Raw genomic sequence first — 12,138 nt, forward strand, 5'->3', positions numbered from 1 at the left:
ACCATCTAATTAGTTTATAGGGGAAGGAAATGGTTTGTCAACGAAAGGATTGTCCAGTAGACAGACAAGGACACACAGGTGGGAACTTTCTTCCTCATGTGTCAAAGCTGCATTTTCAATAAGCTGGGTTCAGATAAAGTTATGTAGCCATAAAAGGACATATATAAACAGTTCATCTGCTCTATATGAACAGATTGTATATATTTTTTGAGACAGGATCTCGTTTTATTGCCTAGGCTGGAGTATAGTAGTGTGATCATGGCTCACTGCAACTTCTAACTCCTGTGATCAGGTAATCCTCCTGCCTCATCCTCCCAAGTAGCTAGAACTACAAATGCACACCACCATACCCTGATCTTTTTAAAAATTTTTTCTTGAGATGAGGTCTCGCTATATTGCCCAGGATGGTCTCAAACTCTTCGCCTCAAGTGATCCTCCCATCCTGGCCTCCCAAAGTGCTGGGATTACAGGCACAAGCCACAGGACCTAGCCTGAACAGATTGTCTTTACAATGCTTCTTCAAAAGTCAGTAGCTCAAGACTTTGTAATTATTCTTTCCAAGAAACAATATTATGTAATTGTTCATTGCCAAGTAAACATTCAGAAGCCATTTTGAATCATATTATATGCTAACTATATTTTCCAAAGCATGGGATCTTTCAAAGGAATTTCATACCTCTTCAGGATTTAAAACAAGATGGAATACTAAAAATATTAGAACTCTCAAGGACAATGAGACTAAATATTTGAAATTATACAGTTCTTAATTTTTTTTTATTTTTTTAAATTTGCCCATAAGGATGCAGTCCTTAAAATTTTTTAATTTCAGATCCTTGCACCAATGTTACACTTGTTCCTGATGTCTAAGTAGAGCATGTGTCTATAAGTAGAGCAGGTCCTATAGACATTACAGTCCAACTCAGAACACCAATAAAACACATCTCTAGCCCATAGGAAATTCACCGTGGATTTCTTCATCAGGTGTAGAGTTTCCCTTTGGAACCGAGGATCAGGACAGATAAAAGAACACTTGCCTTAGATAAACACTAACTTCATCTATGTCTGAGAAAACGGGTTAAAACTAATATAGTCCTGCCTTATGTTGTAGAGCCTTAGGAGGCTGCTCAGAAACCATGTCAGAGGACTGACAACATCTATCTTCAAGTCAAGTCACAACTTGAGACACTGTTAGGAGGATTCACTTTTGTGTCACCATCCTTGGATCACTATTCCTGGGCTTCTTTATCTGGATTTCATCCTGCTTCTTTTTCCGTGGGCCTAGATTCAACTCCAGATATTCAGGCTCCTCTTGGTCACAGAATGCTTTGAACTGCTTTCTGGCTTTCCTTCTCTGATTCCCTGTTTCCTCTGGTTTGGGTCCTGATCATGGCTTCACACTCCTGGTTCATATGACTGACTTCATCTCCTCCTGCTCATCCCAATGGACTTCCTTGTCCCTGAGCAGGCTCCCAGCTCTGACCCCTTCTGGCTTGCCCACCCCTATCACATTGTCCCTACAACATGTCTCATATTTGCATAAGTGCAGATAACTCTCCTAGCCAAGGATGACAATGGGAGCACTGTCATGTGACAATGCCATCCTCTTAGTAGTGGCTGCTTGAAATCCAGTTTGGGAAAGTATTCTGAGGGAAGGGTGCAATGCATACCATGACTGATAGACAAGACCTGCTATGGGCAAGGTACTTTTAGATTGGTTTAAAAGTAATTGCAATTTTTGTCATTGAAAGTAACAGCAAAACCCACAATTACTTTGGCACCAACCTAATAATGGTAATGCCAGTAAGAGCTTCTAATGTTTGCATGCCTGCTGTACACAAAGCCCTGGGCTAAGCATTTGTCTGCATTTTTATTTAATCTTCAGGATAAAGAAAGTGATGTTCCAGTAGTTAAGCAACTTCCTAAGGTGATACAGTTAGTAAGGAGAAAACCCAAGACTTGAACTCTGGTCTGTCTCATGAAGAACTCAGGCTCCCAGGTCAAACAGTTCTTAATATTCTGCATAAGACACCCAAGGACACCTGTTTTTGTGGATTGGATTGGGAAAAGCTTCCTCATTCAGTACGTGAGCAATCATCAGTAAACCATGTGTTTGTCAATTGAGATCTACCTGTTCAGTCATATAAGGAAACTGGAAAAATGCACAAACAATGTGGTAGGGCATTAAATGAAGGAGTTTAATGGAAAGACATGGTAAGAAAGTTCAAGAGAAGACAGTAGCTGAAATCCTTTTTTAAATCTCTGAGTTAGACCCACTGACATGCCGAAACTTAAAGTCTACCCACTCCAGGTACAGTATTCCTAGGAGAGAAATGCTGCAAGGGAGCTTCAACTTCAGTATCTGCTCACTATCAGGGATTTCTCTAGGTCTACTCAAACTTTCAGCTTCATGTGATGGCACCCAGCCAGGAGAATCTCAAGGGAACCCAGAGAGGGTAGGAAGTGATACAAAATCCGCATCTGGCTCTACTTATCAAGCTATGTGCTCTGTTCTGGGCTCCATCAGCCTGGAGGATAGTGCCTTTTTTCTAAGTGGCCCACCCAGGGCACACTTTTTAAAATTCAGGTGCTAGCTACTGCCCTGCTGGAAGTCTCCCATTTTTGCATTCGTGGCTTAACCAACCTCCTTTCTTTGCCTCTGTCTCCCTTCACTAGACCAGATTTTGTCTATTTTACAGTTCTTTAAATATTTCTCTGGGAGTTGAATGGGCTAGAGATGTGGTTTGTTTATGTCGTTATTTTTTCATTATTTATTATTTTTATTATTTACTACTTATGAACAGCCTCAATAAAGAATATGGTAGAATCTCTGGAAATCATATTGATGTTTCTGAAAAATATTTTTCAGGAATACATTGAATGGTTATAGCAGATCAAAGTGACATGTTGGTAGATTTCTGAAAGAATCACAGAGAAATGGAAGGAAAGTTTTGTGTGATGATTTGTCTTCTCAAGATTACAAAATTCCAGAGAGATAGGCATTCTCCACTGCACAGATCTGCTTCAGCATTTAATAGACTCCTTACCAGCAGGGGAGACCAGAAAAACAATCCCACAATTACAGAGTTTCTGCTGTATTTAAGGCTCTGTACTTAGCATAAGAAACACAAAAATGCAATAGCCTGCCTTTCAAAGATCTTCACAATGAACTCCCAATGGCTAAGTGCTGTGTGAATCAATGACCCAGGTTCTGTTTTAGTTTTTTAAGACACTTATCATATTGCTTTGTTCAAGACAATATTTATTGATTTTGACTGATTGGATCCCTACTCCCATAATATCCAAATATATGGTTAATTATTCTGCTCCATAAATATTAATTGCTTAAGCTATTGAATTACAACAACATTTCATCATTCTAAATGGCACCCAGATATGGCATTGAATGGTTTAAAAACAAGGACAGATGGCTCAACATCTTTATTCGATAAGAAGGAACTACCTTTTTCACTTTCCCTGCTGGTCCATCCTTTATCTCATCACCAGAGGAATATGGAAGAGTCTATTATTGGGGACAATTCAACTCCATCCCACTGTGCTGCACTCCCAAGTTCTCCACAAAAAGTTACGAGCAATCAAACACTCCTGGGTCACAGTTACAGCAACATGGTTCTGCAGGGAAGAGTCTCAGGAGTCACACCCAATACACAGAACACAGACAGGCAGGCTGGCATGAGGCTCATCTGGTTTAGTTTTAACCTATTTAACCATCACTTGTCCAGCCCACTACTTTTTGGCCCCATGCCCTTATTTCTTCTTGCTAGATTCTAAGTCCCTGGCCACAGTTGAAAAAGCTCTCACCACAGATGTTTCCATGGATAGTGAATCCAGAGGAACCTCAATACTCTGCAATGTTGATCTCCTCATAAATTAGGGAATCATTTATGTATTCAGCAACTACTTTTAGAGCCTTCTTAGGCTTTGAAGACACAACAATGAATAAGAAAAGTCATAGCAGAAAGGGGAGTCAGATAATATGCAATGGTAATGCTACAAACAAATATGGAGCAATGTATGATAATGAAGGAGGAGATGCTACTTCAGAAAGGGTTAGGACTAAAGATATCTCAGACAATGTGATATTACAGCAGACAGCTGAACGTGTGAGGTAGTAAGCCATAAGGCTATCGGGGGCAATAAACTGTCCTAGGCAGAGAACAACAAATGCAAATGTTCTGAGGCCAAAGTGGGCTTGGCTAGGTCAAGGAACAACCAAGAGACAGTGGGCTGGGAGGAGGTGACAAGGCTAATGGCAGGAAAACTAGTTAGGGGACACTTGCAATAACTCAGGAGAGAGATCATGGTGGCTTGGACCACAGCGACAGCAGTGAGGTGATGTGAAGTGGTTAAATTCTGGATTTGTTTGGAATGTGGCACCAACTGGATTTGCTGGTGAATTGATTGGATGTGGGGTGTGAGATGAAGAAAAACTCAAGAATGACTTCATATTTGGGGCATGAGCAGCAGGAAGGATGGAGAAAGATCAAGTTTGGGAGTGGAAAATTTAGAAGTTAAGTTTGGTACCTGTTAAGTGTGAAATGCCCAGTTAGCCATTCAAGGGGAGATATTGAGTAGAAGCAGCAAGACAGCAGCCTGCCGGAAGTCATTAAAAACTGAAGAAAGAAGAGGTGCTGTTTTCAAATGTTGTTGAAAGAGTCAGTCAAATAAGAACTGAAAGTAAGCTTTAGATTTGGCAATTTATGGGTCATTATAAGAACTTTAAATGTTCATTGTAAGGTCATAAGAACCATTGATAAGAATTATTCCAGTGGAGCGATGGGGTGAAAGGCTGATTGGAATGGATTCAAGAGAGAATGGGAAGAGACAGAAGAAGAGATGATGAGATGGAAGAAGAAACTCTGTCAAACAGTTTTGCTGAAAATGAAAGCAGGAAAGGTACTAGTAGTTGGAGGGGGAGCTGGAGGTTCTGGGAGGATCATTTCAGGATGGAAGACACTGTAATTTCCTTGAGCACTAATGAGAATGATCCAGTGGAGAGGAGAAAATTGATGATGCATGACAGGAGAAGGAAAATTTCTGAACAATGTTCCTGACTAGGATTGAGGGGAGGAGGTCTGTGTGCAGGTGGTAGGTTGACCTTAGACAGGAGCTCCAGTGGGGCTCTTATCTTCCCACCCTAAGAATAGATGGAAATCTCTTACTGAAATTTGTTCACCCACCCATGTTTTTAATTTTTGACAAAAGAGCAAATAAAAAGTGTTATTTTATTGCTTTAACTTGCGTTTTTGTGATTACTGAGGAAATGGAGCCCTTCTTCATGTATTTGTCATCCATTTGCATTCCCACTTCTATTCATATCCTTTGTTCATTTTAAATTGTATTTCTTTTTGACTAGCAAATAATAACACATTCATGATTTCTGACACTGCAACTTCTTTCTCCTGGTTTGGCATGAGTCTGTTAAATCTATCAAAGTGTGCTGTGTTAAACAGAAATGTTTAATTTTTACCTAATCAAATCTATCCAATTTTTACCTAATGGTGTAAGTGTTTTTGAATCACAAGGGTATTCTCCTACATGTACTTTTATTAGGTTAACAAATTTACCATTTGCCTCTTTAATCCATTTGAATAACACTTATGTCTATTAGATAAACTAGGGGTTCAAGAAGGTGAAAATTGAGGTTGAAGAATACCTGCACATGCACATTTCTAGCTGTGATGGTTAATATTAGGTGTCAACTTGCTTGGATTGAAGGATGCGAAGATGGCTGGTAAAGTATTGTTTCTGGGTGTGTCTGTGAAGGTGTTGCCAGGGGAGATTGGCATTTGAATCAGTGGACTAGGAGAGGAAAAGCCACCCTCAGTGTGGGTGGGCACCATCCAGTCGGCTGCCAGCATGACTAGAACAAAACAGAGGGAGGAAGGTGGGATAAACTGGCTTACTGGGTCTTCTGGCTTTCATCTTTCTCTGGTGCTGGATGCTCCCTTTCGCTCCTCCTGCCCTTGGACATTAGACTCCAGGTTCTTTGGCCTTTTGGCTCTGGGACTTGCACCAGTGGCTTTCTGGGGGTCCTCGGGCCTTTGGCCACAGACTGAAGGCTGCACTGTCAGTTTCCCTGATGTGAGGCTTTTGAACTCAGACTGAGCCACTACCAGCTTCTCTCTTCCCCAGCTTTCAGACGGCCTATCGCGGGACTTTGCCTTGTAATCATGTGAGCCAATTCTCCCTGATAAACTCATATATAAATATATGCGTTTGTATACATACACACAATATAGCCTATGAGTTCTGTCCCTCTGGGGAACCCTAATACACTAGCTTTCCAATGCTACCACACTTGTGTCACTGAAAATAACTGCCATCTTAGAATTCTACACCCAGCAAAATTATCCATCAAGAATGAAGTCAAAGTGAAGACATTTTCACACAAACAAAAACTGAGAGAGTTTGCCACCAGGGGCTTCATTAAAAGAAATTCTAAAGGCTATACTTTATGTCAAAGGAAAGTGATTGCCAATGGAAGAAATGAAGACCAAGGAAAATGGTAAATATGTGGTAAATTGAAAAGAACATCATATAAAACTATAGTAATATTATCATATGATGTTTTAAACAAAACAAAAAAAGGATTGCAATATTTGTCGCCAGTAACGTATTGGTTAGGAGAGTTAATGAACGCAGGTTTAAAATCTAAAGTATTCATATAGTTGAGAAAGAAAGACGTTAACTTTATTTATTTTTTTTTCTTTATTTTATTTTTTTTTTTTTTGAGACGGAGTCTCGCTCTGTCGCCCAGGCTGGAGTGCAGTGGTGCGATCTCCGCTCACTGCAAGCTCGGCCTCCCTGGTTCAAGCCATTCTCCCGCCTCAGCCTCCCGAGTAGCTGAGATTACAGGCGCCCGCCACTACGCCCGGCTAATTTTTTGTATTTTTAGTAGAGAGAGGGGGTTTCACCGTGTTAACCAGGATGATCTCAATCTCCTGACCTCGTGATCCGCCCTACTCGGCCTCCCAAAGTGCTGGGATTACAGGCGTGCGCCAGACCCAAGGATGTTAACTTTAGATTTAAATACGTTAGGATTCATGGTGTGCTTTCTGGAGTGAAAAACACTGAAAGAATAGAAATGATTGTGTAACTGTTAGTTCAAGTCCACAGAGAAGAAGATGCCAAGACAGGACTAGAAATGCAATCCTCCCTATTGGGGAAAATGCCAAAGAAGGGTAAAAGGGAGGGAGTCCCAGAAAGTCAGGAGAACCTTGAGCCTATGATGCAGGCTGACACTTTGAAAAGGGGGAAGGAGGGACTGAGTAGGATCCATACTATTATTTAGGAAGAATGTTCCAGAACAAAGAGGAGCAAATACAAAGCCAGAGAGGAAAGAGGGCTTATGAAACATTTCATGACATGCAAAGGTTTCAGTATAGCAGGTGCATCATGCAGGGAGCTCTAAATAGCGAGGTAGGAGGAGATTGAACAGGTCAGTAAGGGCACCGTTACAAAAGGCTTTACATGCCATCCAGGAAAGAGTTTGAATTTTAACCTGAAAGCAATGGGAAGTCATTGACTGATAGCTTCTGAGAAAACATTTACTCAACAAGTATTGGAGTACATACAACATCCTAGTCACTCTGTGGCCACCTCAGAACAGGACAGACACAGACCCCGCCTTCCTGCTTCAATCGAGATTGGCAAGCAGGAAACATAGGTTTTGGAGTAGGGCCAATCAGTAGATACTAATGTGGAGAACTGCAGGTTACAAAAATGAAGGCATGTGAGAAAATGAAGCCATGTGAGTAAATAAATCAAAAGACTCAACCAGGGGCAGAGCTCCACAGTGTATCAGCAGGGCCTGGACTAGGGTAAGGCAAGTAAGGTTCCCAGGGGTCAAAATGTAATGAGGCGCTTACTCTTAGGCTCATGCAAGTGCAGGATTGATGCCTGAGAATGAGTACCTCCTTATATTATTCTTTTTTTAATTTTAATTTTAGAGACAGCATCTCACTCTGTTGCCCAGGAGAGAGTGCAGTGGCACCATCAAGGCTCCCTGCAGCCTCAACTTCTCAGGCTCAGTGATCCTCCCATCTCAGTCTCCCGGGTAGCTGGAGGCATGTGCCACAAAATAATTTTTGTATTTTTTGTAGAGACGGGGTTTTGCCATTTTGGCCCAGCTTGTTTCAAACTCCTGGGCTCAAGGGATCTGCTTGTCTCAGTCTCCCAAAATGCTGGGATTACAGCTGCAAGCCACTGTGCCCAGCCTCAGTTTTCTTTTAAATAATAGTTTTATTAAGATGTAATTCATATGCCATACAATTCATCCTTTTAAAATGTGAATTTCAATTTTTGATAAATTCACATCCATCACCACTAGATAACTTCAAAACATTTCCATTATCCCTTCCACACCCTCCCTATATCTCTGACAACCACTAATCTATTTTCTGTCTCTATGGATTTGCCTATCTGGACATTTCATATAAATGGATTCAGACAATATGCCTGGCTTCTTTCACTTAGCAAAATGTTTTCAAGGTTCATCCATGTTGAAGCATGTATCAATACTTCCTTCCTCTTTATGCTGAATAATGTTCCACTGTATAGATATATCTTTTGTTTATCCATTCATCAGTAAGTAGACATTTGGGTTGTCTCTACTTGTGGCTATTATGAATACTGCTACATGAACATTCATGGACAAGTTTTCATATGGACATTTGTTTTTATTAGGTTGATGCAAAAGTAATTGCAGTTTCTGCCATTACTTTTAGTGGCAAAAAACAGCAATTACTTTTGCACCAACCTAAATAGCTCTCTTGTGTATATACCTAGGAGTAGAACTGCTGGGTCATATAGTAACTCTATGTTTAGCTTTTTGAAGAACTGCCAAAATATTGCAAAGCAGCTGCACCATTTCTCTTTACCACCAGGAATATATGAGGGTTCCAGTTTCTGCACTTCCTCATCAACACTTGCTGTTTTCCATCTTTTTCACTATAGCCAACCTAGTTAGCGTGAAGTGTTATCACACCATGGTTTTAATTTGCATTTTCCTAATGACTAATGATTCTGAGCATCTTTCCATGTGCCCTGAACTACTCACCACCACCCATCATCTTGGAATCTAAAGAAATGAGGGAGATAAAAACGTCTCCTCAATTATGTAGGAAACTCTGGGCATACAAAGTCCTGTGTCTCTTGTACACCAAGAAGGTGCTTAACTCCTAGCAGTTCAAAACTGATACATTTACCAATATGGAACAAACATTCTTAGGTTTTGGTCACAGGCTCTGGCTTATATCAAAATCACCCCATAATTTCATTTACTTTACTAGTTAACAGAAGTCTCAGGATTTCTTTAAAAACAGCTTGCTTAGAAAACCCTTAGAAAGGATGCCTTTTTAACCCTCCTAATTGGCATAGTCAAATCACCTTTTGCTTGCACAAAGCCTCTTCTCAGACACAGAAGAATAAACCTGGGCTTTTGTTTTTGTTTTTCTGAGTTGAGTTTAAATGTCAAATATTCTCTGTGTAGACAAAAACACTTGCCAGACTATCAGGCTAGCACAGTTAAACTTAAATATTCACGTGTGATTTATTTGGTAGCAGAGTAAATTACACAACTTGTTTATATCAGCCTTGTCAACAGCAAAATGAAGCCATTTACCGAAAATCCATATTGATGCTGGATGCCTCTGTGGCACAGGACTGAAATCTGACTGAAAGATATCAAGACACACCATCTGTGTTATGATTTATGACAATGCTAAGGAAAGTGGCTGTTAGACTGCTTTGCAAATACTAAACATATTAAGAGCTAAATGCAGCATTTGGTATTGCATTTTATTATTTGAATTCAAGTTTATCTTCCTCTGAAATGCCTTGCAGTTTCAGAGGAAAAAATATTTTCCTTAAATCTGATTTGTTTTGAATGAGGATATTCATGGAAAAGTTAGACATCAGCTTATTAAAAACTTCAGCCAACATTCAGAACATTTTAATTACAGAGAATCCTAGCAATTAGACCCTGTAGAAAACTTATCCCTGACTGGTTTCCGTATTTTGTTCTTTATTTTTAAGGTCTACTTCGTCAGCTATGAATCTATTATGAATCACTGCATTGCAACAACTGTATCCTGAATAAAAAGACAGCCTCTTGTAACTAATGAGGTATCAATTAAATTTGAATTTTGCCTTTTAAAAGAGTTTTATCACAGTAAGATTTTATATGAAATCAGTAGCATGTCAAATGCCTACAAAGTATAGAATAAGGACAAAAATAAATTCTACATTTAAATGAAATTCCAGCTTGCATTTTTGTCTATTATTTTCCCTTCTAATTAAACCATTTAATCCCATGCTTTTATATTTCATTATTTCTATCATTGGAACATGAATTCCAGTTCTCACAAGTAGTAAACACAATTCTTTAAAGACTTTTGTTTATTAACATTGAATTCCTGAATAAATGGCTACCCCTACCAAGGTAATACTTGTTTCTAATGGTTTCCAAATAAATGTTTCTTTCATCTTCTCATTGTTTTCCTTTCTCATAGACTTAGGATAATAAGAAAATTGAAGGAAAGAGTCAAAGAGGGGTCTGTGTGATTGTTCCATGGCTCCAAACCCACCCTTCCATTCTCTGCATTGCGATGCTGATGTCGGGACCCTGCAAACCACACTTCTGCTTTTCCAGCTGCCTCTCTGTCAGACTTTGCCATATGATTTTGGACTCGAAGGAGATTGAAAGGCTAGAGATGAAGAAAGAATTCACACTTTCTGTTCGCTTCTTCTTTGCTTCTTGTCTGCTTCCTGTTCCTGTGAGCATCACTCTAGCACCTTGGCAACATAGGTCCCTTCCTTTAGCAGCAGTTGAACCCAGTTTGCAATTCTTCCAAAATTTGCAGAACCATCCTGGTTATATCCCACCAGAGACACAAGTGTCAGTGTCCCCTCCTCAGAGGTCTGGGTCTCAACCACACAGAGCTTCTCCTTCAAGTTCAGAGACATCATCATGAGTCAAGCTCTGGCCCCTTCCCAAAGAACTGAATTCCAGCTCTGGGGGTAAGGGGGCGTGGGGGCTTTTCCTCCAAATTTATCTTTTAATAATTCCAGCTTCTTCCCTTTGATCCCCCAGCCATAGGGATGGTAGCTGTTCCTGCAGTTGGTACCTTCATGATGTATCAGTGTTTCCTTTTTGTCTCTTCAGTTACCTAATTAGCAATTTAAGACTTGGTTAATAATTCTTTATGTTAAATTGTATCTGTTAAAATAAGTAGGTGACTTCCATCTCCTGAGTGGACACCAACTATATGTGATCTGTCCCAGGAATAGTTCTAGGAACAAAAAACATTTAAAAATGTGATTTGGAGATTGGTTTGGTTATGTCCTTGGGCTTGAATGTGGTGCTAAACTCCCTGACAATGGAGCATGGGGACTAGTGATCCATACACTGGTATTACAATTCATCAAATTACACCTGTGGTTGGTTATAATGACATTGTTAATGAATTAAGTACTTTGGGGGAAACAAGGGATTGCTTGCTTTAATAGTTTCTTTTTTCTTCAGTGTTTAGTTTTCTTTTATTATTTTGGCTTGTCCTGTAATCATTGTAGCTGGCTGTCTTTAAAGAAACATCTACCGTTTCCCATTATTATTTTTTTTATTTTTCCATAAGTTATTGGGGTACAAGTGGTATTTGGTTACACGAGTAAGTTCTTTAGTGGTTATTTGTAAGATTTGGGTGCACCCATCACCCGAACAGTATACACTCCACCATATTTGTAGTCTTTTATCCGTCGCCCCCCTCCCCACAAGTCCCCAAAGTCCATTGTATCATTCTTATGCCTTTGTGTCCTCATAGCTTAGCTCCCACATATCAATGAGAACATACGATGTTTGGTTTTCTATTCCTGAGTTACTTCACTTAGAATAATAGTCTCCAGTCTCATCCAGGTTGCTGCAAATGCCATTAATTCATTCATTTTTATAGCTGAATAGTATTCCATCACATAAATATACCACAGTTTATTTATCCACTCATTGATTGATGGGCATTTTGGTTAGTCCCATGATTTTGCTGCAGTAAACATATGTGTGCAAGTATCTTTTTTGTACAATAACTTCTTTTCCTCTGGGTAGATACCCAGTAGTGGGACTGC

Source organism: Pongo pygmaeus, chromosome 14, assembly GCF_028885625.2.
Source record: "Pongo pygmaeus isolate AG05252 chromosome 14, NHGRI_mPonPyg2-v2.0_pri, whole genome shotgun sequence".
NCBI classification, from domain to species: Eukaryota; Metazoa; Chordata; class Mammalia; order Primates; family Hominidae; genus Pongo; species Pongo pygmaeus.